Source organism: Asterias amurensis, chromosome 8 (genome assembly GCF_032118995.1).
Source record: "Asterias amurensis chromosome 8, ASM3211899v1".
NCBI classification, from domain to species: domain Eukaryota; kingdom Metazoa; phylum Echinodermata; class Asteroidea; order Forcipulatida; family Asteriidae; genus Asterias; species Asterias amurensis.
In genome coordinates this window covers 6,053,108-6,079,917 of record NC_092655.1, presented here as the reverse complement: position 1 = coordinate 6,079,917, position 26,810 = coordinate 6,053,108, and the positions used below count along the sequence as shown (strand labels likewise).

The following is a 26,810-nucleotide window of genomic DNA, read 5'->3' as shown; positions in this document are numbered from 1 at the left end:
GGAATGTACTGGCAAATGTAAGAGCAAACACAGCTTCAGTTTGTCTTTGGGCAGTTTTCCCTTGCTTGATGCTAGCCCCCAGGCAGTCATAACAGCTGGGTGAATTTTACTGGCTATTGTAAGAGGCAACACTTCTTTTAGTTATAGTTATTGTGTGTGTCATTCAGGCAGTACCCTCCTTTCTCCTGGCTGACTAAGGGGGATTTGCCTGGCTGTCGTAACGGGCAAATCAGCTACAGTTCTTGGTATATCAACACCATATCTTGGTAGTATCAAACAAACCTTGGCTGATTCCATTACTTTACAATTAATCATTGGCAGTCTTCTTAAACTGTTTCCAATTGTGCATTTGTTTTTTTTTCAAGTCGCACGAAGCTTTTCCAAAGAGATCTACCTGACGAGAAGTAGATGACCAACCCAAGATATTAGAGCTGCTCTCTCCAGTGAAAGGTAGATCACTAACAATTTTAATGTATTTATTTACCCTTGTTCCCAACTGTTTAATATTTGAATGTCTACTGTTGGTCCGATTTCAACAGACGTGAAGTGTTCCCCCCTTTTCAGCTTTCAAAAGGTGTAACACTTAATGAAATACTCTCTGGAGTGAATAGTGATTTGGTGACACGACTGTGTTTTATTTCCTATGGTTTAACCTAGCCATCATGATGGCAGTTCAGGGAACAAAATGTCCTGCGAGCTTCAAAGAAATCACATCAATAAGCCTTCTTTAAAATGGGCACATTCAGTTGACAACAAATGACCTAGATTCAAAAACAAGTTACTTATTAAACATTTTGATATGGTCTAATGATTTTTCTTTGAACATAAATACAGGTTTTATAAATTAAAAATCCAATAGTGACTTATCAAACCGAAAAACTTATACCAATCATCACTGGGTCCATCAATAAATTGTCATCATCCTTGAGATTTTGAATATTGTCATTGTTGAATCGGTGTATTTTCTCAAAACTTGACTTTGCAGAGCCAGTGATGTATCTGATAGTTCTCTAAAATCCAATGCAGAGAGATTCAACCCGACTGTGTATGAAATCATCAGTATCAAGACATCTGAGATGTTCATCGAGCAGTCATAAATGAACGACCAAGCAGTTTGTCATCAACTTTAAGAGAGATTCACCGCTGCAGTGTACACAGAGGAGCAATGGATAATCATCAGTATCAAGACATTTAAGATGTTCATCAAGCAACCATGAATGCACAACCGAGCAGTTTGTCATCAACTTTAAGAGAGATTCACCACTGCTGTGTACACAGAAGAGCAATGGATAATCATCAGTATCAAGACATCTGAGATGTTCATCAAGCAATTATGAATGCACAACCAAGCAGTTTGTCTTCAACTTAAGGTAGTGTGGGTTTGTTTTAATAGTTTGATTTCTCTTTTTGTTGTAAACGGTTGTTATCTTGTAAATAAATACACCATTGCAAGCAAGCAAGCACATACGCGTTTTTATGCTGTACAGTGAGCGATCTTAGGGACTTGGTGGTTGAGTGGTCCGATTAAAATTTGACGGAGGGGTGCGACGGTTGAAAGGAATTGACGGAGGAGTGCGGCAGTCGAAAGGAATTGACGGAGGAGTGCGGCGGTCGAAAAGGGACCTGGACACGTGCACGTGGCATGTGGGGTCCTACTTCCGGCTCGGGCCACTGGGTGGTTGATCTTAAAGGTGCATTTGGGCTCCTCATCTGCTAGGATGGTGCCGGTGTTATCACAAGTATGGTTGACCAACGGAAGTAGTCCCTACAGGGTTCGACCTTAACGCAGGTCCGTTGGCCAAATGCCAGTAGAAATCACGGCGGACCAGCTGAAACACCTTGCCAACTGGTCCGGCTGACCAGTCAAAAATATCGGCAGCGGTACTACAGAACTATGAAAATTTTTAACTATTTTCAGGCTCGAATAAAATGTAAAAACATTCACTCAAGGTTTGGATAAAACGTAATAAAAATCACTCGAAGTGCTGCTGAACGCTGGCAAACTTCCGACGATCACGCGTACACAGCGCAAAATCCCATCATGTAACGCAAAGGCTTATAGTCTTCGTATAAGTTCACGTGTGGCAGAAAGTGTAAGAAATACTGAACGCTAGAGGGCGTTTCAGAATATTCGATAGCGTGGGAATAGACGCCCTCTATTGGTGAAAGTACGCAATAGCTTACAAAACTAGCTTCAATCGCCTTGACAGAAGACCACAAAGCAAAACACATTCTGTCAGCAGCATGGTCGGTCAACGGAGCAGATTTCCGTGTGGGAATAAGAGTCTAGCGTGTTTACGAAAAACGAGCGAGACGGTGAGGCTTCATTCAACAAAAATTACCAAGCTAGGATACTCTGGATGAGCAAAAAGGAGTATTTAATTGTGTTTAGTAAAGTTCTTCCGTCCTGATTTTGGGTAATTTTGTTGTTATTTGGGGCTTGTTTTTTTTTGCGGGCGATTGGTGGGCGATCTAGTTTATCTATGGTTTTATTGGTCACATATAATGCGCGGTTGTTTGAGGTTTTTTGCGGGTTGATTTCAAGAAAGACTTACGTTCTAGAATGCAATCATGTGTTAAACAAAGGCGCAGTTGTTTTTGCTGCTTTTAAAAACGTTTTTTAAATGAAAATTTTGTTCACAAAACAGACGCCGGCACCGACCATTCCATACACATAATTGAAAAAAATACCGTCAAACTCGTATGCTTCTTCATGGACTTTTTTGATGTCTACTTTTTGTTGGGGGTTTTTCTGGACGAAAGTGGGAAGATTTTGGGAACTTCGGTACGATGTATTATGTTTATGAATACTTATTAAAACTACAATAATAGGCAATGTTTATACATGATAAAATAACTTGAGCGATCGCACGTAACCCTCCCCCACAGTAGATTTGAAGGCAGTACATAAAAAGTTAATGATATTTTAACAGTCGGTTTTAAAGTGTTTTTTGGGGTGTTTTTATAGTAAAAACACTATTTTTTTTTTCTTCATAAAAAAGTTCTTCTTACTTAGGAATACTTCTATGTTGAGTGCTTACAATAAACCGTGGACTAAAAAAAAACTACCTAAATAAAGACCATTTTGCTCTGACAAATAATTTGACCTGTTTTTAAATTAACTTTAATAACGCTATTGTTATTACATTTTTAAAGAAAAAATACTCTCAAATTAATTATCCTTTACGAACACAATAACTTGGTACACATAAATAAAGTATGGCTTCCAGTGCAGTTAAGTTGACGTTGCAAATCATGTTGAATTTTGAAATAGTGAAATAGCGACGATCGAAAATCGAGCAGTTGGTATACAACAGAATACTATTAGTTTAAAAAAAAAATAGCATAAAAAATTGACGGACCAGTCAAAAACCTGGCGGACCAGTGAAAAATCAAGCCAACTGGTCCTGCTGGCCAGTTGAAAAAAAAGTTAAGGGCAACCCCTGCCCTAGTCCTTTCAACTAGGGACCGCATTACTAAGAGTAGGGAGGCTGTCCTGGCGCCGAAGTTGGGACAGTGGACCGGACCCGTCCCACTTAGGGGGCGGTGCAATTGGCTCTTACGATCTCAGAAAGCGCGTGGGGCCGGTATCCTGAAACCTGCACGATGGTAGCCCTGCTAATTGAACTAAGCTAATCAGGATGACAATCAGCAAAATCTGATGACAAAAAGCGGCTTGCGATGGTGTACTTATGTATAATGGTTTACTTAAACACATAAATATTTTAGTTTTTAATTAGAAGCTTATAAGTCCATGTTCTGCATTGCTATTGCATTAGTGTGTTGAGGGTATGTCACCCCAGTATGATGTCTTGCAGTGTATCCCATTATAGTCTGTCTCCTATCATGGGAGTGTCAGCTCCTATAATGGTGACATTGTGAGATTGCACTTATCATGCGAAGGTGCATGCCACCTCTGCATTAATGCGGAGGTGTGTGCCGCTTCTGCCTTGTGCGGAAGTAGTGCTGCTTCTTCACGGTCAAACTCCTTGGACTCAGGAAAATATAGCCGATCAATTATTTATGTTGAAGAAATCCCCCCATGAAAGAAAACAATTTATGATGCATTAACCCCTCTTAATAGATGACTGAGTGTTGAAGGCATGTCACCCCAGTATGATGTCTTGCAGTGTATCCCATTATAGTCTGTCTCTTATCATGGGAGTGTCAGCTCCTATAATGGTGACATTGTGAGATTGCACTTATCATACGAAGGTGCATGCCGCTTCTGCAGTGATGCAGAGGTGTGTGCCGCTTCTGCCTTGTGCGGAAGTAGCGCTGCTTCTTCACGGTCAAACTCCTTGGACTCAGGAAAATATAGCCGATCAATTATTTATGTTGAAGAAATCCCCCCATGAAAGAAAACAATTTATGATGCATTAACCCCTCTTAATAGATGACTGAGTGTTGAAGGCATGTCACCCCAGTATGATGTCTTGCAGTGTATCCCATTATAGTCTGTCTCCTATCATGGGAGTGTCAGCTCCTATAATGGTGACATTGTGAGATTGCACTTATCATACGAAGGTGCATGCCGCTTCTGCATTTATGCGGAGGTGTGTGCCGCTTCTGCCTTGTGCGGAAGTAGTGCTGCTTCTTCACAGTCAAACTCAACTGGGCTCAGGCAAAATCAGCCCATTAATTAACTAAGTTGAAGAAATCCCCCAAAAAGAAATGATAAATATAGAATAGACTAGAATAATTCTTGATCTAATTTATTAACAAAAATACATCAGTGAAGGAGACGACAGCGTGCTGAAGGAATGTCACCCCAGTATGATGTCTTGCATTGTATCCCATTATAGTCTGTCTCTTATCATGGGAGTATCAGCTCCTATAATGGTGACATTGTGAGATTGCACTTATCATGCAAAGGTGCATGCCGCTTCTGCAGTGATGCAGAGGTGTGTGCCGCTTCTGCCTTGTGCGGAGGTGTGTGCTGCTTCTTCACGGTCAAACTCCCTTGGTTTAGGCAAAGATAGCAAATTTTGTTGAAGAAACCCATCCAATTAGATAGTACAAATTTGAACTGAAAAAAATAGCTTTTAATGGTTTACTTATTTATAACTATATATGCATAACTATTGTGAATTTTGATGTTAATCTTACTCAATGGTGTAAACAGTACCTTCGGTTGGTTGTTTTAACACTCCAAATAAGTATTCACTGGTTTAATTTGTTGTTATAGAAACGAGGTTGCTGCGGATAGGATTGAGCTTGCGCCGTGCGGACGTAAATTTTTCGTGTGTTGAAAATGGTACAGAAATATCACATTCGTTTCATCACATAGGTCTTTTTTTTTTCTAAAAGACTTACATGCACGGGAGCAAATGTTGTGTTTTCTTCATTATTCATAGACAGATGTTAATAATACAAAATTTAACTTACACCAAGAGTAACACAAAAATTAATCCCCCAAATTATATGTTTCTAAAATATTCATATATAACACAAAATATAAGTATTAAACAAAAATACTGTCAAACACAAACAAAAATTACGATTAATAAATTAATGAAATTAATCAATGTTATTAAATGTATTTGGCCTTTAACACATCTTAAAACGATTTTGTTATGAACATGTTTTATTTTAAATTCAAACATGCTCAATCTAAATTCAAGTTCTATATTATTTATTGTTAATTTTTTGCCTTTAACAAATCTTATAATTGTGTTTATGTGTGTTGCACAAGATGACATTAAAAGTTTATGAATATTTATATGACAAAATATGAACATATAGTACAACTAACAACAATCTAACTCTAGCAATTTTATGTTTTAAAATACTAACAAAAATGAATTAAACATAAGAACGATAAAATGATCAGAGTTTCCCATTTTAAATCTTGAATCTCTAGGTTGGGATGACATTATATTTTTGTGCAACACTAAATGTTAAAAAAGTTGGGTCAGAGTGTGAGTCGTTTGGACATAAAGTCATCGCGCGTTAAAGATATTGCGACCAATATCAAAGCTTTCATACGGTATCAAAGAACCCTATAAATGCACTGTAGTATGTTATCATTTTATTTCACCTTAATTTATAGACAAATGGACATACAACAAAGGTGAAACATTAACAAGTTACAGGGTTGGGCAAATTCAAGGAGTAAATAAAAAAGTAGAATCATTTCCTAAACAAATTCATAAATGATTCGTAGTTTGGGCTTTGTTGACAACGAAGTCTGTCGATTATGATTGAGTTTTTCTCACCACTAACATGAAAATAAATGAAATAACTATAGTTTGATTACAATTTATAAAACAAAGTATCAAATTTATATTTTAATCAGTGGAAAAAATTACAATTTATAAGTTAAAATTTTTTATAAGAATGCTTTTAATCTAGTAGTTAATGAATTTGAGAATATTTTTAGATGAATGTTCTACTAACATGCCATAAATTAAAAGAGGTTCTGAATTAACAAATGTATGAACGTTATTTGAATAAAAAAACACTTTAACATATCGTTTGCACTTTTAAATACCTCATACATGTTACTGGTAGAAAAAAATTACAATTTATAATTTTTAGTTCTTTATAAGAATGCTTTTAATACAGTAACTAATTTAAATGTTCTGTAGTGTATTCTACTAATATGCCATAAATTAGATTAGGTTTTGAACTAACAAATGTATGAATGTAATTTGAATAAGAAACACTTAACATCCTTTGCACTTTTAAATACCTTATACATGTAATAGGCCAGAGTTACTACTAATAACTTCTTTTTTTAACTAATTTAAACATAATAATGTTAAGAAACAACAATGATAAATTATAGGCTAATTAAAACATAATAATGTTAAGAAATAACAATGATAAATTATAGGCTGTAAAAAAGCAATTGATGCGCATTTATACCGGTTGATGCGCCGATCGTTTAAGCCATGCAAAAAAGCAGCCTCGCTTCTGTAAGGTATTGTTTAAGATACAACAAATCATTGTCACTTTTTAAAAGCATTTTATTTTACATTATGTTATTTATCCGTTAATGTGTGCATTACGAAATGACGCGCAATTAGACGGAATGATGCGCCGATCGATTAAGCCGTGCGAAAAAGCAGCCTCGTTTCTGTCAGGTATTGTGTAATTTAAAAACTGTGTTAAGGACATAAACACAAGGTTATCTCATTAAATTCCATGAATAGTTTATAAGTGTGTTCAAAGGACAAAATGATCCTATGTTTGACCTTGGGATTAAAGAAGTATTTTAAATATTCTTTGATATTATAAAACCACCTTTTGTATGATTAGAAGAAGTTAATAGTAATTTTAAAAGGCGTTCTTTTAATGAGACATGTGTAGGAGGGTGCTGTTATCAAGAACGAATAAATAACAGTGAGATAGTAGAGCACCCTCTATGCAGTAACCAAAGTAAATTTTAAACTACTTTAAGACGAGCCACGATCAGTCGCTTAAGCTGTGCAAAAATGCAGCCTCGTTGTCTGTATCGTTTATTATATGTTGTAGGAAATTTGTCTTTAAAATATGTTATAACAATGGGGTAGTTGGGTGCTGTTATCAAGGATGAATAAAATAGCAGTGAGATAGTAGAGCACTCTCTATGCAGTAACCAAATTAGCTTTTAAAATTATGCATTATGTTACGTATATTGAAGAATGTATAAAACTGCTTGCATTGCAAGCTCTCTGTAGTCTTTACTGGTCGCCATTTTGTAAATTTAAATAAATATGGTATATGACTATAAGAAATAGTTCATTTTAAGAGGTGTTCTTTTAATGAGACATGTGTAGGAGGGTGCTGTTATCAAGAATGAATAAAATAACAGTGAGATAGTAGAGCACCCTCTATGCAGTAACCAAATTAGCTTTTAAAATTATGCGTTATGTTACGTATATTGAAGAATGTATAAAACTGCTTGCATTGCAAGCTCTCTGTAGTCTTTACTGGTCGCCCTTTTGTAAATTTAAATAAATATGGTGTATGACTATAAGAAATAGTTCATTTTAAAAGGTGTTCTTTTAATGAGACGTGCAGGAGGGTGCTGTTACCAAGGATGAATAAAATAGTTGTGAGATAGTAGAGCACCCTCTATGCAGTAACCAAATTAGCTTTTAAAATTATGCGTTATGTTACGTATATTGAAGAATGTATAAAACCGCTTGCAATGCAAGCTCTCTGTAGTCTTACTGGGTTCTCTATTTGTGAATAAGTGTATTTTTAATTCTAACTGAGTTTGTAGGGGGGCAACTTAATTAATTAACTTAACTTTGCATAAAAGTATTAATAAGGGAGACAATTAACTTATGTAACTTTAGTGCGTACTTAACACAGCGCACCAATACACTTAAGAGGTAGAGGCAAAATGATGACGTAAATTACCTCACGGTATAAGATCTATTATTTACTATGTTAATTTAATGTATTAGTTTGTAAATGTTAAAGTACTTGTTAAGGTAGTTCACTCTGTAGTCTGTAAATTAACTTGCGAAACAAATGTATTGTAATTATGTGTACTTTTATACTCTAATAAACTATTTTGTATAATCGTCACGAACACAGTTGTTTATTTTTATTTTTGTAACTCGTGCAAAGGTCAAGGGTCATAGGGTATATTTTATTTTATTTTTTTATTTGACCTTTTCATCCTAAGGTTTAAATATTAGTTCCGAGCACTTTTTTTAAGAAGCCGGGTAGCGCAGTGGGCTAGCTCACAGCTCCAGGAATCCTGGAGCTGTGAGCAGGCGGGGTTCAAATCCCCTGGGGAGCCTTTTTTAACCATTAAATAAGAAAAAAAAATATTTTTTAGTAAAAATGGGTAGGGCTTGAACCGGGGACCTTCAGCTCTGTAAGCCCACTCTCTCACTGCTGTGCTACCGAGCTGTTATGAAAATCTAACGGTTTTTGGAGTGATGAAGTTAAAAATGGCTGACTTAGAAAATTTTCCAAAATATTTTCTCCCTGGCTAGACCCTTGGATTTCTAGCTGATCTGAGGGCTGAGCAAGGGCTGACCAAGGGCCTTGGGGAGTAAAATTTCTAAGTGCTGAGGGGCCAAGGAGGTTGCTGGATAGTCAGTTTGCTTCTGGGCTGGGATGATGGGCCGGGAGGTTGTTGGATAGTAAGTCGGCCACTGGGTTGGGCTTGGTGGGATGAGGGCTTGGGATGATGGTAGGAGTGATTGGGTTGGGTTGGACTTGTGATGAGAGCGTGGAGTGATGGGCTGGGATGGTTGGGATGAGGGCTTAGGGTGATGGTTTGAGTGATGGGCTGGGCTGATTGGGATGAGGTCTTAGGGTGATGGTTTCAGTGATGGGCTGGGTTGATTGGGATGAGGTCTTAGGGTGATCATTAGGGTGATGGGCTGGAAATGTTGGGATGAGGACTTGGGTGATAGGCTTGGATAGTTTGGATGAGGGCTCGGAGATTGTGGGTAGGATTTGTGATGAGGGCTTGGAGTGATGTTTTTTTATTGACTAGAGTTAGGGCTTAGGGTGATGGGCTGGATGAGTTGGGATGAAGACTTTGGTGATGGGCTGGGCTATTTGAGATGTGGGCTTGGGGGGTTGGTTTGGGATGAGGGCTTGGGGTGCTGGCATGGACTCGTTGAGATTGGGGTTTAGGGGGATGGTTCGAGATGAGGGCTTTGGGCGATGGGATGGACTCGTTGAGATGGGGGCTTAGGGGGGATGTTTGGGATGAGGGCTTGGGGCGATGGGATGGCTCGTTGAGATGGGGGTTTAGGGGAGGATTTGGGATGAGGGCTTGGGGCGATGGGATGGACTCGTTGAGATGGGGGCTTAGGGGGGGGATGTTTGGGATGAGGGTTTGGGGGCGATGGGATGGCTCGTTGAGATGGGGGTTTAGGGGAGGATTTGGGATGAGGGCTTGGGGCGATGGGATGGACTTGTCGAGATGGGGGCTTAGGGGGATGGTTTGGGATGAGGGCTCGGGGCGATGGGATGGACTCGTTGAGATGGGGGCTTGGGGGGGGGGGATGTTTGGGATGAGGGTTTGGGGGCGATGGGATGGACTCGTTGAGACGGGGGTTTAGGTGTTTTAAAGGTGTGTTTTTTTAAAGCCATCTATTGCTTTTTTTATATTCAGGTATTAAAGGTATTTTAATGGTGGTAATTTTGAATGAAAGAATTAGTGCTAATTTCTTTCAAATTGGGTTTAAAGGGGTGGGTTTTTTTTTAAATATTGAAATGGTTTATTTTCCGGTATTATTTAAAGGTAGGGTCTTTTTGGGTGGCTTAAAGGTGCGACAAAGGTTTAGTAGGTATTTCTTTCAAATTGAGTTCAAAGGGGTGGATTGTTTTTTTAAATATTGAAACGGTTTATTTAAAGGTATGATTTGAAGGTAGGGTCTTTTTGGGTGGCTTAAAGGTGCGACAAAGGTTTAGTAATAATTTCTTGTAAATTGAGTTTAAAGGGGTGGAACTTTTTTTAAATATTGAAATGATTTATTTTAACATTTGATTTAAAAGTAGGGTCTATTTGGGTGGCTTAAAGGTGGACAAAGGTTTTGTTGGCATTTCTTTCAAATTGAGTTTAAAGGGGTGGATTTATTTTTATTGTAATGGTTTATTTAAAGGTATGATTTGAAGGTAGGTACTTTTTGGATGGCTTAAAGTTGCGAAAAAGGTTTAGTAATAATTTCTTTCAAATTGAGTTTAAAGGGGTGGAACTTGTTTTTAATATTAAAACCTTTTTTGCTGCCGCCATTTTTGTTGGATTACATCACCGATGGGGATCAGTCCATTTTTAAGCGGGGTGTTAAGTCTAGGATCAAATAACTCTAACAATTGTAACCATAATACATTACTTGTTCAATATGCTCCTAAAATAATGGAAGGAGAGAGATTTCTTGCTACATTTATAGAATCATTTTATTTGACAACTCCAAATCATAAGATACAAACAACTTATTTATTCACTTAAAATTACTTTCACTGTAACTTTGAATCTTTTGAGAGTGATAATTGTTACACTACTTTGCTCAGTTACAGTATTTATATTACAATTGTTTCAATTGTCTTAGTTATCCAAAAATTACACCACTAATTGTGGAAACTTCATTATTAGTTGGCGCACTAATTAGTTTCAACCCAAAATCTTCAGTAATGTTTTGTGCATTTTACTCTTCTTTCTGGTTGGAGGAAATTTTAAATTGGTCAGTCCTTAATTTTAAAGAATATTAATTTTAAAGAATGCAACATTTAATAAAGACATCATCAGGAAATAAACTATTGCTTCTTTGAAAAGGAAAACCACCCACCTCAACTTCCAAACTTGTCATCAAGTGAGGTTTTTATGTCAAGTTATTATAACGAAGATGTCTGTTTTTTCAAACATTCTGTGCGCATTCATTGATTTGATTTTTAAAACACAGTACTTGTCACAAATGGAAATTACTTTAAAGACACTACACTGGATACTATTGGTATCCGTTAAAGACCAGTCTTCTCACTTAGTGAATGTCAACATATTCATAAATTAAGAAACCTGTGAAAATTTGAGCTCGATTGGTCGTCGGAGTTGTGAGATAAAAATGAAAGAATAAACACCATTGTCACAAGAAGTTGTGTGCACTCAGACGCTTGATTTTGAGACCTCAAAATCTAATTCTGGGGTCTCAAAATTAAATTTGTGGAAAATTACTTCGTTCTCAAAAACTATGTTACTTCAGAGGGAACTGCTCCCTATTACTCGTTAGCAAGTAAGGTTTTGTGCTAATTATTAATTTTAGTAATTACCAATAGTGTCTACTACCTTTAAATGTGTGACAACCATGAAACTGTATACGATTAAGCTTAGGGACTATTATTTGACTTATTTTGTAAGATTTGGATGAACAAACAAACTGTTGTAAATACCAAAAAATAAATCTCAGTTTCCCTCAAAATTGGATCAAAGTAAAGGGTTTCACTTGAGTAACTCACAAACAAGATTGGATTGAGAAATAACATTCCATTTCTTTCATGAATTTGTCCATTATAGATCCTGACCTAAATGTCATTAAATACAAATATGAGTACCTATATAACAGGCTATGAGTCGTGATATTTGGCCCTTAAGAATGAGGAGTACATTTGGTGTATGTTTTGGGCTTTAATGAATACCTTTGTTTAGAGCAAAGGAGGTCCCAAAAACAGATTAAAGATGGAAATAATTACATGTCTGTTTTACTTTACAATTGTTTACAAGGCCCTGAACATTTTTGGTAATTGGTTATCGAAGTTGCGAGAAAATGATGAAAGAAAAATCACCCTCGTTGGACAAATTTGTGTGCTTTCGGATGGGAATAAAATACTTCTAGCTAGAAGTCTTTTAATATTTTAGTGAGAAATTACCTCTTTCTAAAAGTCCACGCTACTTCAGAGGGAGCTGTTTCTCACAATGTTTTTAACTATCAACAGCTCTCCAATGCTCTTTACCAAGTCAGTTTTTAAGTTCATATTTAATTTGAGTAATTACCAAACGTGTACCTTCGTTTTAAGATTTAATTTTTGAATAAAATAAGTGTACCCTGCAAGCAGTTCAATCTGGATATAAATTATATCCTGGGAAGATTAGTCTTAAGCAGGGACGTTGCACCAACATTTTATAAAACCCTCGCAACACTATTCATTGTACCACCACAACGCCACTAATTGTACCATTGCACCATCAGTGCTTTTGTTTGCTTGCTTGCAAAATGGTGCACTTACTTTTAACAATAACATTCATGTAGAAGTAAAATTGCATCAGGGTTTTACTTGACATCATTAGAGAGGTTTCACAAGCATGCGGATACAGATATGGATATGTATTCGTTCACGACAGCCGCGTGTTGGATCTTGTTTCACAAAACAGGTATGTTTCACTTGAGTGCGCTCGCATTCATCATTAGTGTTTTTATGACGAACATGACCGATAGAGACCCCCGTGTTTTAAACACTACATTTCTCATCGCTTTGCTTGCAAATGACCAAAAATTGTCTATTTTTGTCAAGCACGATACCAGTGAAAGCAATTCCATGGGAAATGTGAACACGCGTCATGTGAACACTCAAAGTGTTGACGTATCATTGTATCTGTATCCGTACACTTGCGAAACCTCTCTATTATTTAGCATTTCTACAATTCTACAAATGAAATCCTCAAGTTGGTTGGTTGTTCATCCATGACTTCTTGTGTAGAATGCCTTAAAGAGAGTTGCTCACCTCGAATTCTGAAGCCTTCGTGATTGGAGGGAAAGTTATTTGCTACACACTTGGTTGTAGCAAGTCAGCTTTCTCATGCTGTAAAAGGTTAAGAAAACAATATTTTGTATAAAGCTAAACCAATTTTGGTGTATGACAAATGGAATGTCCAAATGAACTACCACCCTCCCCTCCATTGACTCTGTCAATAAAATCTCAGTTCAATTGTGGCCGAGACCATCTTCTTTATGAATGGCTTGAATGGTTGTCTCAAAGCTAAAATTGACAGTGAGTGTATTTTATCAAGACAGACGTGAAATTCAGCCAACTCCTTGGCAGTAGTATGGGGTTAACTTGAACCCCCCCCCCCCCCAATGAGATTAAAAATGCACATTTGATCATTAATGCATTACTGCTCTTTCACTTTTAATTTTATTCCCAGGTTCATGAAAACAACATTGGAGGAGAAACTTAAAGGATAAACTTATAAATATTCAGTGTGAATGACATAAGGATGTGTTTTATAAAAAAATATAAAAGGTTTTGTTAATTATAAACATGTATTCATTTTTTTAATCTGTAAACTGTAATCAATCTGTAGGGAGGGCCATTCATCTTGGTTAGGCGTGGTGCCAGCATGGTTTCCCAAGAATGTTGTGGCATGTGGCGTAGGGGTGAAGTCTGTTCTGTGCTGCTAAAACAGCCCACTTTGTTGTTAGTATAACACAACCCTCGGGAATATCACATACCTTGGTTTTCAGAGGCACACATCTATGTTGTTGGTGTGTAGGCATTGGGCTGATGGTAGTCACTTTCAAGTCTCAGCAGGTAGAAACTATCTGCAGATTGCATGCCATTAAATACAAACAAATGAAGTATGAGTTAGATAAAGTGAAGCATCTATATTGAGATAGGCTGTAGTTTTTATGCGACCTTTAAAATGGTCATTTTAGCTTCGCAAGTTCAAAGGAAATATTGAAAGGTAATTTAAGTAGAACCATGAGATGTAAACAACATAGTTCCTTCTGTAGAGCTATCTGTATAACTTAACTATCCTTTAACAAAATGGATTGTTCTATTGATGATTTTTCAAACTGTATAAGAAACGTTTCCCTAAAACACAATTGAAATTGTTTAAAGCTGCCTAAAGCTTTGAGGGGTTGTGCCACAAACTTACAAAAGATTATGTGATATTTTTGAAAAATAAACAACTAATTCAAATGCATAAAACTTTTCAAAATAAGTTTATCTAATAGAAAAGACATCGACCTCATGGGACATGTTTGATTAAAGGTGAGGTTACAGATTGCTGCGGCCAGAGATGAAGTTGGTAACTGCTGTCAACTTGTTTAACTCACATCTGGTGCTTACCTTTTGCTGGAGAAGACATCATTGTGCATTGACACTGGGCAGGTTGCATTTACTTTTGAAGAGATGAATTGCATCTGACAATGGCATGTCTGTTTCTAGCCTAAAAGACAAGACATTTAAATTGGTTTAACAAAATATTGCCATAAATACTTACTCGGTAATAAGATAGATGAAAGTGAACATTTTTTTTCGATTTTATGCTCTAGTTTTGATTTTAAGCTCTAAAGTGATGCAGTAGGCTCTACTGATGCCTTTTTATGCAACTTGGACCGAGATATAAGCTTTATTTAGTGAATTATTGAAACTTGACAAAGGGGTTAAAAATTGAAAAAACATCAAGGGGTAAGTCCTGGCATTTTGTCAAATTTTGGCAAAATTTTGAGTTTTGATTTTCTGCTCTAAAGTGATGCAGTAGGCTCTACTGATGCCTTTTTAGGCAACTTGGACCAAGATATAAGCTTTATTTAGTGAGTTAATGAAATTTGAAAAAAGGGTCAAAAATTTAAAAAAACGTCAAGAGGTAAGTCCAGGCGTTTTGTCAAATTTAGGCAAAATTTTGAGCTTTGATTTTATGCTGTAAAATGATGCAGTAGGCTCTACTGATGTCAAATTTAGGCAAAATTTTGAGCTTTGATTTTATGCTGTAAAATGATGCAGTAGGCTCTACTGATGCCATTTTATGCAACTTGGACCAAGAAATAAGCTTTGTTAAGTGAATTAATGAAACTTTAAAAAAGGGTCAACAATTGAAAAAACGTCAAGGGGCATTTTGTCAAATTTTGGCAAAATTTTGAGTTTTGATTTTATGCTCTAAATTAATGCAGTAGGCTCTACTGATGCCTTTGGGAATATCACATACCTGTTTTTTTAGCTTCACACATCTACACTGGTGATGTTTAAACATTGGGCTGACAGTAGGCACTTTCAAGTCTCAGCAGGTAGAAACTATCTGCAGAAGCATCCCATTAAATACAAACAAATGAAGTATAAGGTAGATAAAATGAAACATCTATATTTAGGTAGGCTGTAGTTTTAATGTGACCTTTAAAACGGTCATTTTAGCTTCTCAATTATTAAAAGGAACTCTTGAAAGGTAATTGAAGTAGAACCATGAGATGTAAACAGTTGAAAACAACATTGTTCTTTCTGTAGAGCTATCAACTAACTATTCTATAACAAAATGGATTGTACTTTTGAGGATTTTGCAAAACAGTTTGTGAAACGTTTTCCTAAAAGAAAATCGAAATTGTTTTAGCGAATCAAAAAGCTGACTAAACCTACAAGGAGTTGTGGCAAAAACTTACAAAAGATTATGTGACACTTTAGAAAAATAAACATCTTATTCAAATGCATAAAATAAGATTATCTAAAAGAAACGACAGAATGCTGCGACCAGAGATGAAGTTGGTAATCGCTGTCAACTTGCTAAACATGGTATAGTTGTTTAACTCACATCTTGCGCTTACCTTTTGCTTAAGAAGACATCGTTGTACCTTGACACTGGGCAGCTTGCATTTACCTTTGCAAAGGTGGACTGCGTCTGACAATGGCATCGGTTTCTAGCCTAAAAGACAAGACATTTAGTTTAGAAACATATTGCCATAAACACTTACTCGGTAATAAGATAGTTGATAGTGAAAACTATTTTTTTTGTATATATCTTAATCTTCGAAACATTTCCCGCATGAATCATTTCTCTGATCGTGGGGGGATGGTGTCTGTTTGTGAATGTTGTGGCCAGCGATGAAGTTGGTACTCTACTGTCACCTCGCTTAACATGGTATTCAATGCTCTAAATAACTTGTTGTTAAACCCACAGGTTGAAACTGGTGCTTACCTTTTACCGTAGAAGACATCATTGTACTTTGACACTTGGCGACTGCTATTACTTTGGGTAGGTAGACTTCATCTGACAATGGCATGTCTGTTTCTAAATGAAAACAAAATAATACCATCAATATTTAATGCTGGAGTGTGGTGTAAGTTAATAAATTTCGTTTTTGACTAAAAAAAGCAACCCTTAAAAAAAAAAGGGGCAATTTTTTGAAGATGGCAAATTTTCTATACTACAGGGGAAAAAATGCTGGTCGGACAGAGCTTACTGGTACACTGTGCTGCAGTAAGAATTTATTGAATTTATCAAAACAAAGTTAGTTTGCAGAGTGGATTTTCTTGACCCAAACAATTCTCAATGAGAGTTCAAAGAACACTTGACATTCATTACTCATGGAGCCTTAACTAGTTTTGGAAAGATCTGATTAAAACAAAGAGAAAAAAACCCAATAGTAATATTAATAACTAATTGTTGTTTAGACCCAGTAACTGGGGCGCTGTACTCCTTTTAGTTTTAAAACAATTTTTGACTTCACCTGTCAAAAATTGTTTTAAAAGGAGTACAGCGCCCCAGTTACTGGGTCTAATTGTTGTTGTAACTTGTACTTTTTGTAGACATACTCAGTCATCATATAGACAATAAATAACGAAATTGAAACTTTACAAGTGAGAGGAAAACTTCTCTCCCCCCCCCCCCCTATAATAAAGGGTTAACCTAAAGTCAGGTAGGAAATTTAATTCACAGTCCACAAATGCATGCAAGGCAGGCTCCGGTCCGTGCTCGAACCGGGTCCATGCGACTGCGAGGTGAATGAAAGGGATGGGTGGACAGAAACCGCGCGCTTTCCTCGCTCATCGAGCCGGCTGAGTAAATTGGTGGCGACGTGCGGAAGATTATCCGAGGGATTCATTGGCAACAACAGTGGAGTCTGGAAAACAGAATCTCTTAATTATCTTGATCAAATAAGCAACTCACCATAACACTTTTCTCATGGTAGTAATGTCTTGGAACTCGGTAAAAACTGTGTTTGTCGAGAAGGCGAAGTAGACGCCATCCATTTGGCTTTAAAAATGGCGGTCTGCCGGTGACGTCTTACATACGTCATCGGCAGCTAGATTTCCGCAAGTGATCAAACTCTGCCGAAGTCTCGCGCGTATCGAAACGAGAAATCACGTCAAACGAAAACATTTAAAGCTTTTCGAAATAGAATAAAAATCATTAGTTTTGTAACATTTCTTACAACTATGCTCTAAAATACATTAATACACAAAAAAAACCGGAATAAATTATCGCCAATGATAAGGTTGGGTGCATAACGGTACCGAAAGTTCGAAACGCGCGAGACTTGCACACTTGGTGACAGAGTCAAGTCGCACGTGGACGGATATACTTGATTCAAGCATGTCCCGTTCTCGTGTGAGAGGTCCCTAAGCACATCGCGCCAATTTGACACTACTAGCAATCAGGAACAATTTTTTTTCTGGCGATGGCACGGGATCGGGACTTGAGTCAAGTCTAGGCCGACTACAACGTGAGCACGTGCGTTTTATTCCCCCTTTTCCCGACTCGATTTTCAACAAAGCCAACGTGTGAATAAAATTGGTCAAGGTAAATGTCAGATATTTCTTCATTTCCCACACATTTTTCCTGCATAAATAAATATTAATGTATCCTCATGTATCTCTAGATTAAAAATTCAGTCTGATACTTTTGCTTAACGTCTCAGAATTTCATAAATGATGAGTTTTTTGTTCGGTCAGCAGCAGAAATTGTTTTTAAAACTGGCGACTTCACCCGCCGTATTCACAATGCACTGAGTGACAGTGACAGATTAGACGTGCACCCACTATTTGGCAAGAAGTAATGGCTTATGTGCGGGGAAAAGTTTCCGTAGGGCGCCACCACTTTTTCATTCGATATGAAATAATAAAGTATCATATTTACCTCAATGAGATATCCCCTTTGGTAAAAATGAGGGAAAATTATCCACTACAACTTACATTACAAGGGGTAGGCCGTAGGGTGGCATTCCTGGGAAAATACAGGGGGGGGGGACGACGGTTAACTACCAGAAAAACTGTCAAAAAAACACTGGAATATTATCTGTCAATCATAAATTCATCAGCTTTATTTGAACTACCTAGAAATAAGTTTTTTTAATAATAATATTGTTAAGATAATAAAAATATTAATTTGTAACAATATTTTTGTAGTTATTTCCATTATGACTTATTTAAATTACATCTTCTACTCTTGCCCTTTTCCTTGTTATTTATTCTTCAGTTCTTGTTCTGAAATATGTGACATATTTTATATACATATGCACGTGCATCACAATACTTTTTCTGAAATGAATTAATATAATTATAATAAACAATTGCATATTTTTAAAGCAGTCTTGAAGTGGTTTCTTTTATTTTGCCCACCCCCCTATAAACTTGTTCATAAAGGTTTGTACTAGAATACATTACATTATAAAAACAAACTACGATTGCAAAGTATGAACAAAGAACAAAAATATTAATATTTTATTTTTTGCAAAATTAATTAGTCTTAATTAAACAACAAACAGTTGAACAACGCCCTATGTTGTCCTAATTTAGCAAGCTCCTGTTAGCAACCCTTTTCCATTATGGTGCAGTCCACAGCATATCAGGCAACAACAGCCGACGTCACGGAAAGTCAACTTTCTGACTCAGGGGAAAAAATGTTCTCTGGTAGTTTTCTGGTACTTGTTCGGCTATTGTCTCCCGTAAACTCAAGTCATAGACAGACATGTCTCACAAACATTTTTTTTGCATTTCAATATGAGGTCAAATCTCTTCTTTTTTAATCAAATCTCGCATAAAATTGGGCTCTACGTGTTCTGTGAACTCTCATTTACCTAGGAAATAGTCCAGAAAATCCACTCTGCAATCCCAAAAGTTGTTAACAATTTAATTCTTCCCATAATTCTGTGGTATGGTGTGGACTAAATACAATTTAGTGTGGTCGAAACTACATAAGGTAGACGGGCCCGCTGTTCTATGTAAGAGTAAAAAGTGTTTGGATGACCCTTCAAACTTTGTCGACACTAAATGTAGTTACTAAACTTAGTCAAGAGTTAGAAAAAAACACATTTAAAGGCAGTGGACACTTTTGGTAATTACTCAAAGTAATTATTAGCATAAAACCTTCTTGGTAATGAGTAATCGGGAGAGGTAGTATGAAACATTATGAGAAACAGCTCCCTCTGAAGGGGCGTAGTTTTCGAGAAAGAAGTCATTTTCTACAACTTTGATTTCGAAACCTCAGATTTAGAATTTGAGGTTTTGAAATCAAGCATCTGACAGCACACAACTTTGTGCGACAAGGGTGTCTTTTCTTTTACTATTATCTTGCAACTTCGATGACCAATTGAGCTCAAACTTCCACAGGTTTGTTATTTCATGCATATGTTGAGATACACCAAGTGAGAAGACTGGTCTTTGACAATTACCAATAGTGTCCAGTGTCTATAAGAGCCATATTTATAAACAAATTATTCAAAAATTCATTGAAATTATGTAAAATAAAGAATTACACACATTTGTTTCCAAAATCAGTTGTTCAATCTTACTAGAAAGTCATGTAGGTCCAACTGTTAACCACAATACAAAACGGTTAAATACGGTTATAAATGAAAGAAAGTCGCACTAATAAAACATGTTGTGATTGCTGACTTATCCGTTTATCTATAACTACATTTGAAAATACCTTCCCGTTACCGTTGGCTAAAGTGTTGATATAGAGTCATAGCTATGTCGAGTTTACAGGTGTACAGGTTGTCAGACAAAAACAAACATGCTAGCTTTGTCTGGATTCAGTTTAGCTCTGTTGGGGGTTATGACGGAGCCTGCCTTACTGAGGCGTTCTGAAGGTGACGAAGTGGCCTGGTATGAATGCAAAGTTATTTCCGAGCCAAGGAGGCCATCACTGGTTCTGTGTTCGCAGGGGGTCACTATCTCAGTTGATGACTGGTGATGACTACACAAAAAGACTTCCTCTTTTAGCAGAACTTTTGTAGACTTACGTCATCCAGTGGTCTCAGCTGTGTCCACGACAGTGCCCAGCCAATTACAGTTCGTGTCCTTTTCTTCTTCTCTGGTGGCTGCATTGTGGGCTCGGGCGTGGCGTCTGCTTCAATGTCTTGATCATGGTTGCTCTCTATTAGACATTTTTCGGGAGGACTTGTTTAACCGCGTCTAGCTCATTTTCGCCCTCTTCGTGGTTCAGATACGTCGCCTATGATAGAGAGTAGAACAAACAATTCACATCATTTTCTTTATTTGTTTAGTTATTTATTTTATAAATACATTTTGCAAAGACTTCTTTTTGTTTTAGTGTGAAAACAACTATTTTTCATAGACTTAATTTTGTTTTATTGTGAAAACATCAACAATGATGTAACACGTAACTAACTGATACATTGTAGCATACCTTAGAGCGAGGTTCTAGAAAGGTGGTTATATTCAGGAGTAGTTGCCTTCTGATTGGCTTGTACCTCGGCAGCAAGTCTTGCAGAACGTTGGCTCTAAGCTTGTTGAGTAGAAGTCCTTCTGTGTGTGGTTCTTCTGGCGGACATCTCATCATCAATCCTTGCGTTTCAAGTTGGTATAGCATGGGCTTCAGACTTGACACCGTCATGTATTTGCTCCAGACATAGTGTTGGTCAGCTCAGCAAGAGGCTCCATGGCTTCATTAACAGACTCCTAAACTTTCATGTCTTGCCGAGAGGGTAGGAGATGTGCTGTTTTGCGGTCAATAACGAGAACTTACTTGACTTCTTCCAGGTTTACTTAAAGACGTTTGATCATGGCCTGTGTCGATCCCCATCTAGTTGGGCAGTCCTGTGGATGAGAACAATAATTTTTCAAAGGTTGTTTTCTACGGTTGTGTCAGATGTATTTCTAAAATTGTTGGCTTAAATTATGTCAAAAATCTTCTGCTCAACTGATGTTGTTAAGCGCATTCATAAGATTTGCAAAACAAATTTGACAAACTGTGCACCATCTGAAGTTTTGCGCTATGAAAGTTTGTCGGCTGACTCGGCTCTAAAAATTTGCGCAGCAATCTGCCGTCTGTGCAGATCTCAGGAATTTACTCAAACGTGCACCTTCATGTGTACACACATCCGCGCGCTCTGTAAGTATTGTTATGATTGCATTGCATTTTGGGTATTAATTGTTGCTAATCTAGTGTTAAAATGGCTGCGGTTGCACACAACATCTGTCGTGAATAAAACAATCACGAACCAAACATTTTGGTGGTATAAGCTTCCTTATGAAGTCAGTTTTCTGAGTATCGCTTTTTATTTTATTTTATTTTAACTAAAGTGTAACTTTCACTCTTACTTTTATAACACAAATTATTTTAGAATTCTGTCCTGGTGGACATGCGTTACCAAAACAATTTCATCTTCTCTCAATTTCACTTGAGAGTGGCTGTCTTTCAGCTATAAATTACTACAGTATTATCAGTTTCGATGTATCTTCCACCTTGGTTAAAATTAACAAATCAATTGACAAAAGAATTTAAATTAGTCCAAATTTGGTGAAGAGAGTTAAACAACCAACAGCAAACTTTAACATTGGCAATTTCCATACAATTTTAAGAAGTGCAAGGTTATTGCAGCCCTGATACTTCATGGCTTTTAAGGGGCAAGGCAGTTTTGCCTTGACTTTTAGTAAAAATTTGGGGTACCAAGGCCATTTCCAAAAATTTCATAGAGCATCAAGGCTGAGTTGCCTGTAAAAAGTTGCTCTTCCTTTTTTTTACATTTCAATTAATTGTTTCATATACCCAATGATCATGCACTTACTAACCTAATGACAAAGAAAGCGTTCATCTAACTCCACAAAATAAAGAACAAATCTTACAATACACAAAAAATTATATTTTTGTTCATATGGAATCGTACTATTGTTCTACAAGTTGTTTAGTTTTTTCGTAGAGACCTTAAAAATCCCACATAGCTGCTCCATTTTGACACAGTGTTGACCAAATGAATGCATGCGGTGCACGACGACTATACTGTACATGATGTATATAACATGTACAAAGCATGCAATTTTTTGGGAAAACCACTTTCCCGAGCATACGCAGACACGTCAAGTCTTTGTCTCAAGGGGTTTGTTGCTGGTTTGCATAAGATTACCAATAGAGGGCGTTTAATCTCATGCTATCGCACAGCTCCGCTTAATGTTTCTTGCATAATGTGCGTGAAATTGGGTTGCATGAAATTTACATAGACATTGGTACTTTTTGGCTTATTTTTCGAACGTGGACATCGTTGAACATACACATAAATTGGGAGGAAGCTTGGGCACTGCATCATTGCCGTGAATAAATTTGGTTATTGAAGGGCATTGGGGCAATTGTTAGGGGCAACAATGGCAATTGTGAAGTATCAGGGCCGTTGCTGAAAATGTCAATAATTTGACTTTAAAAGTTCAAAGAAAGAGTGGTCTACTATGAAACAAAAAAAAGCAATATTAAAATAACAATAACGAGTTTAGTCGGCCAACTTCTACTTCTTGATTTGCCAATGTTCAGCTTGAGTTAACAGGAATCATAAAACTTACGGTTTTTAATTGGGTAGTGTTGGTTGAGTCTGCTTGCCCTCATACATGTGTTGGACTTGCAGCTGTATCGCATTAAACTTTGAATGGTTTGCCTCAGTGGCTGAGTCTACTTAGCTTCGGCTTTGGCATAAAAATTGTATGCCAACTGATGCACAAATCTGCCTAGGAACATGCACTGGTTGGTGGCTATAGCAGAACCTCACACACCCTCTTGCTCTCAGGTTTTGATGTCAACTGACTTCACACAGCATTTGTACATAGGTTCTTTCTCACTCACTCACTTTCTTTGTATTCAGCCACACCCTTACTAATTATCCCTGTTATTCTTCTACTATTCTATATTCACCACTAAACTGAAAATAAAGGGACACTTACAATCAAAGTTTCGTAGTCCATTGTTTGGGCTATGCACTTATTGTCACTTCTTAATGTGCTACATTAAGCCTAATGAAACCCTAGTTAAAGGGTTAAAGAAACATTTGACCATATGAACAAAGTAACTAATGGTACAACAAAAAGTACTGTGTGTGTGTATGTGCAACAAAGGCTGGTCCCAACAAAAGGAACATACCACATAGTTGACAGTGCACGAAACAAACCACGGCCTGAGTACCTGGTGATCTAAACTAGTGTGAGTTATGCTAATTAGACTGTTCCATTAAGTTTGTAAAAAAAGGGAAGTTAAAATAAGGACTGTCTCATTTTATCTTAAGGTTGGCCTAAGTAACAAAAAAGGCACAAATTAAACCACACTGTGACCTTCAATTAATCTTCAAAAGAATTGTGTGGCAACTGATGCACAAATCTGCCTAGGAACATGCACTGGTTGGTGGCTAGAGCAGAACCTCACACACCTTCTCGCTCTCAGGTTTTGATGTCAACTGACTTCACACAGCATTTGTTCTTTCTCACTCACTTTCTTTGTATTCAGCCACACCCTTACTAATTATCCCTGGTATTCTTCTACTATTCTACATCCACCACTCAACTGAAAAAAAGGGACACTTAACAATCAAAGTTTTGACCACAAAAAGTACTGTGTATGTGCAACAAAGGCTGGTTCCAACAAAAGGAACATACCACATAGTTGACAGTGCACGAAACAAACCACGGCCTGAGTACCTGGTGATCTAAACTAGTTTGAGTTATGCTAATAAGACTGTTCCATTAAGTTTGCAACAGGGAAGTTAAAATAAGGACTGATTCATTTTATCTTCAGGTAAATAACAAAAAAGGCACAAATTAAATCACACTGTGACCTTCACTCCATCTTCAGAAGAAAGTGTTCCATTCTCTTCTATATCTACACTACTGATCTGCTGAGGTCGTCTGCTGTAACATTGTTGGACCCTTTAACTGCAAACAGGGTTGTAGCTAGACCAAATTTAATGGTGGGCAAAAAAAATCAAATTTTGTTGGACATGTTAGAAGTCTGCCGAGGGCAAGGAGATCAACAAAATTATTTACGTTTAATTATGGGCCATTATTGCTGAAGTGAGGCCAGGTTCCCATACTGTTTGTGTCATGTGGGCGAGCAATAGTTGAATGGCCTTTGGAGTATGTTCTTTCTCACTCCGTACAGGGATGGTAGTGTTTGGCTATTGCCGGAATTCCGGCTTCTTCAAATTTTCCCCGATTTTTTTCTGGCGCTCTGTGTTTCATCTGGCCGGGGCGGGGGGGGGGGAACCAAAAAAAAACTTCCGTATTTCATTTGGCTGGAGGAATATTTTTATTGAAATATTTCTGGCGCTCCGTAATTCATCTGGCCAGAGAAAATATATAAAATAATATCTGCCGTCAACTCGTCTGAAATTTGAAATTCGTTTTGAAATTTTGTGATAAATTAACACGGAAAAGTGGAGACTAAAATCAGACTATGCCTGCCTTTAATGCATGGGGGGTGGTCAGAATTTTGTTTTTCGTAATGTTTTATTAAAAAAGTGCTGTTATGTTTTATAGTTTTTTGGTCTGTGGGAGGGGGGGGGGCGGTGACCCCTTTTCCTTCCACAAAAATTATCAGGCTCTGAAGGGAAAGAGCCGCTGGCATCCCTGTCCTTATCATTAGCTTTTCTCGCACTAATGTAAAGTGGACAATATTTAAAATCTGTGCTGGGCAGCATAATGTACTTTGCTCAGAGTGCCGGGCAAAGATTGTGAGTCCTGGGCAGGTCGCCCAGCACCACCCACCATGGCTACAACACTGTTTGCAACTATGTGATAAGGGCTATAAGATAGAGCCCATCTTATGATCCTTGCATTTGCTACTGAAATGGTTTCCCATAAAAATAGAGTTTATATTTTGTGAACCCTCCAGGCAAATGCACTAGGTATTCCTTTTCAATGGCTGAGTAATTTCACTTGCACGGTAGTAGTTTTCTGCTCGCATAAGCAGCTGGGAATTTCTCGTCTTGGTGTTCTTGGGAAAACACTGGGGAAACATCTAGATGAAATAGGGACAAATGTGAGGGTAGATCTGTTACAGAAGGCAGCGCTTTTGGGAACAGCGAGGATCCTGAGAAAGACCCTTGAGATCTAAGGCTACTCGAGGAGTTACCGGCACAAAGGAAAATAAGATCTTTCTTTTGCATGCTGTGATAAAATGAAATAATAATAATAATGATAATAAGACTTGTAATGTGCACATATCCATCCTGCTGGGTGCTCAAGGCACAGACATATACAAACAAATTACTTAGGCACACAGCATAAGGAGTGGAACGTGTAGAAAACATGGTACTCACCTTTCCGTGACTTTAACTTTAATCTTTTATTAATTTGTTAAAGACAAAAAAGACACTCAAGTTAATGAACCCCCTTACCAACACAATAACTTAGTACACATAGTAATGGCTCTCAGTGTTGTTATCTTCACATTGCAATTCATATTGAAATAGCAACGATATTATCGAGATAATGTATCAAATTTACACACCAGTCAAAACCTGGTAACCGGTCAAAAAACAAGCAAACTGGTCATGCTGGCCAGTTGAAAAAAAAGTTAAGGGCAACCCCTGGAGAAGCAATTATAGTTAAAGTGTCTTGCTCAGGGACACAAGTGTCACGGCTGGGATTCAAACCCATTCTGCTAAACAACCACCAGAGCTCTTAACCGCTCTGCCACGACACCCTACTCACTAAATGTTTAAATTCATTTTCATTCTTTACATGTTTTATATCAACTTACAGATCACAGGCAGAACGCAGGCAGAGCATCAGATCTTCAATCATTATGGCTTGGCTGTACATCGCACTCAGCAGAGATGTGTCAATCAAACAACTCACAGAGCGGCCAGCAATCTATGACAGCTCACATCCAAAGGTACAAAAAAATGCTTAAATTGAACCATTACTAATGTTTTTAGTATGGCAGCTTATTTCTGCTCTCACGCTGTGGCAAATATGAATATTTTAGGGTGTCTCAAAGCATTTCCAACATTATTACCCCTGGTCACTGTGCCTTAATTCATTCCTTAAGCCAACTCAGCTCCCTGTGGAGTTAACAACCTGTGCAACATTAATATGCGCTATCGGCTTAATCAGTCAAAGAACCATCTCTGCTCTCGCAGGTACCCATTGACCCTTGGGTGAAGAGATGCAATTATAGATGTGTCTTGCTCAGGGACACAAATGTCACGACCGGGATTTGAACCCACACTCTGCTGAGCAGAAGCCTCAGATCTTGAGGACGATGCCCTTATTCACTCGACCACGACACCCTACTCACTAAATGTTTAAAGGAACATGTTGCCTGGGACTGGTCGAGTTGGTCTTTGAAAGTGTTTGAATCTGTTTGGTATGAAATGCAAATGGTTAGATAGATAAATTAAAAGTATAATTTAATGATCCCC

General features: G+C 37.4%; 2 long non-coding RNA genes across 2 annotated transcripts; both read right to left on the bottom strand.

Moving 5' to 3' along the window:
• Positions 1-10,863: 10,863 nt before the first annotated feature.
• Positions 10,864-17,453, bottom strand: LOC139940605 (uncharacterized). The gene is made up of 7 exons (XR_011786472.1): positions 17,336-17,453; positions 16,364-16,456; positions 15,993-16,090; positions 15,386-15,475; positions 14,527-14,626; positions 13,905-13,994; positions 10,864-13,254 (listed from the first exon to the last, which is right to left on the bottom strand). It is a non-coding gene; the product is annotated as an uncharacterized lncRNA (long non-coding RNA).
• A 1,323-nt stretch (positions 17,454-18,776) lies between these two features.
• LOC139940879 (uncharacterized) lies at positions 18,777-23,440 on the bottom strand. The gene is made up of 3 exons (XR_011786503.1): positions 22,963-23,440; positions 20,819-21,228; positions 18,777-20,623 (listed from the first exon to the last, which is right to left on the bottom strand). It is a non-coding gene; the product is annotated as an uncharacterized lncRNA (long non-coding RNA).
• Between the last annotated feature and the right edge of the window lie 3,370 nt (positions 23,441-26,810).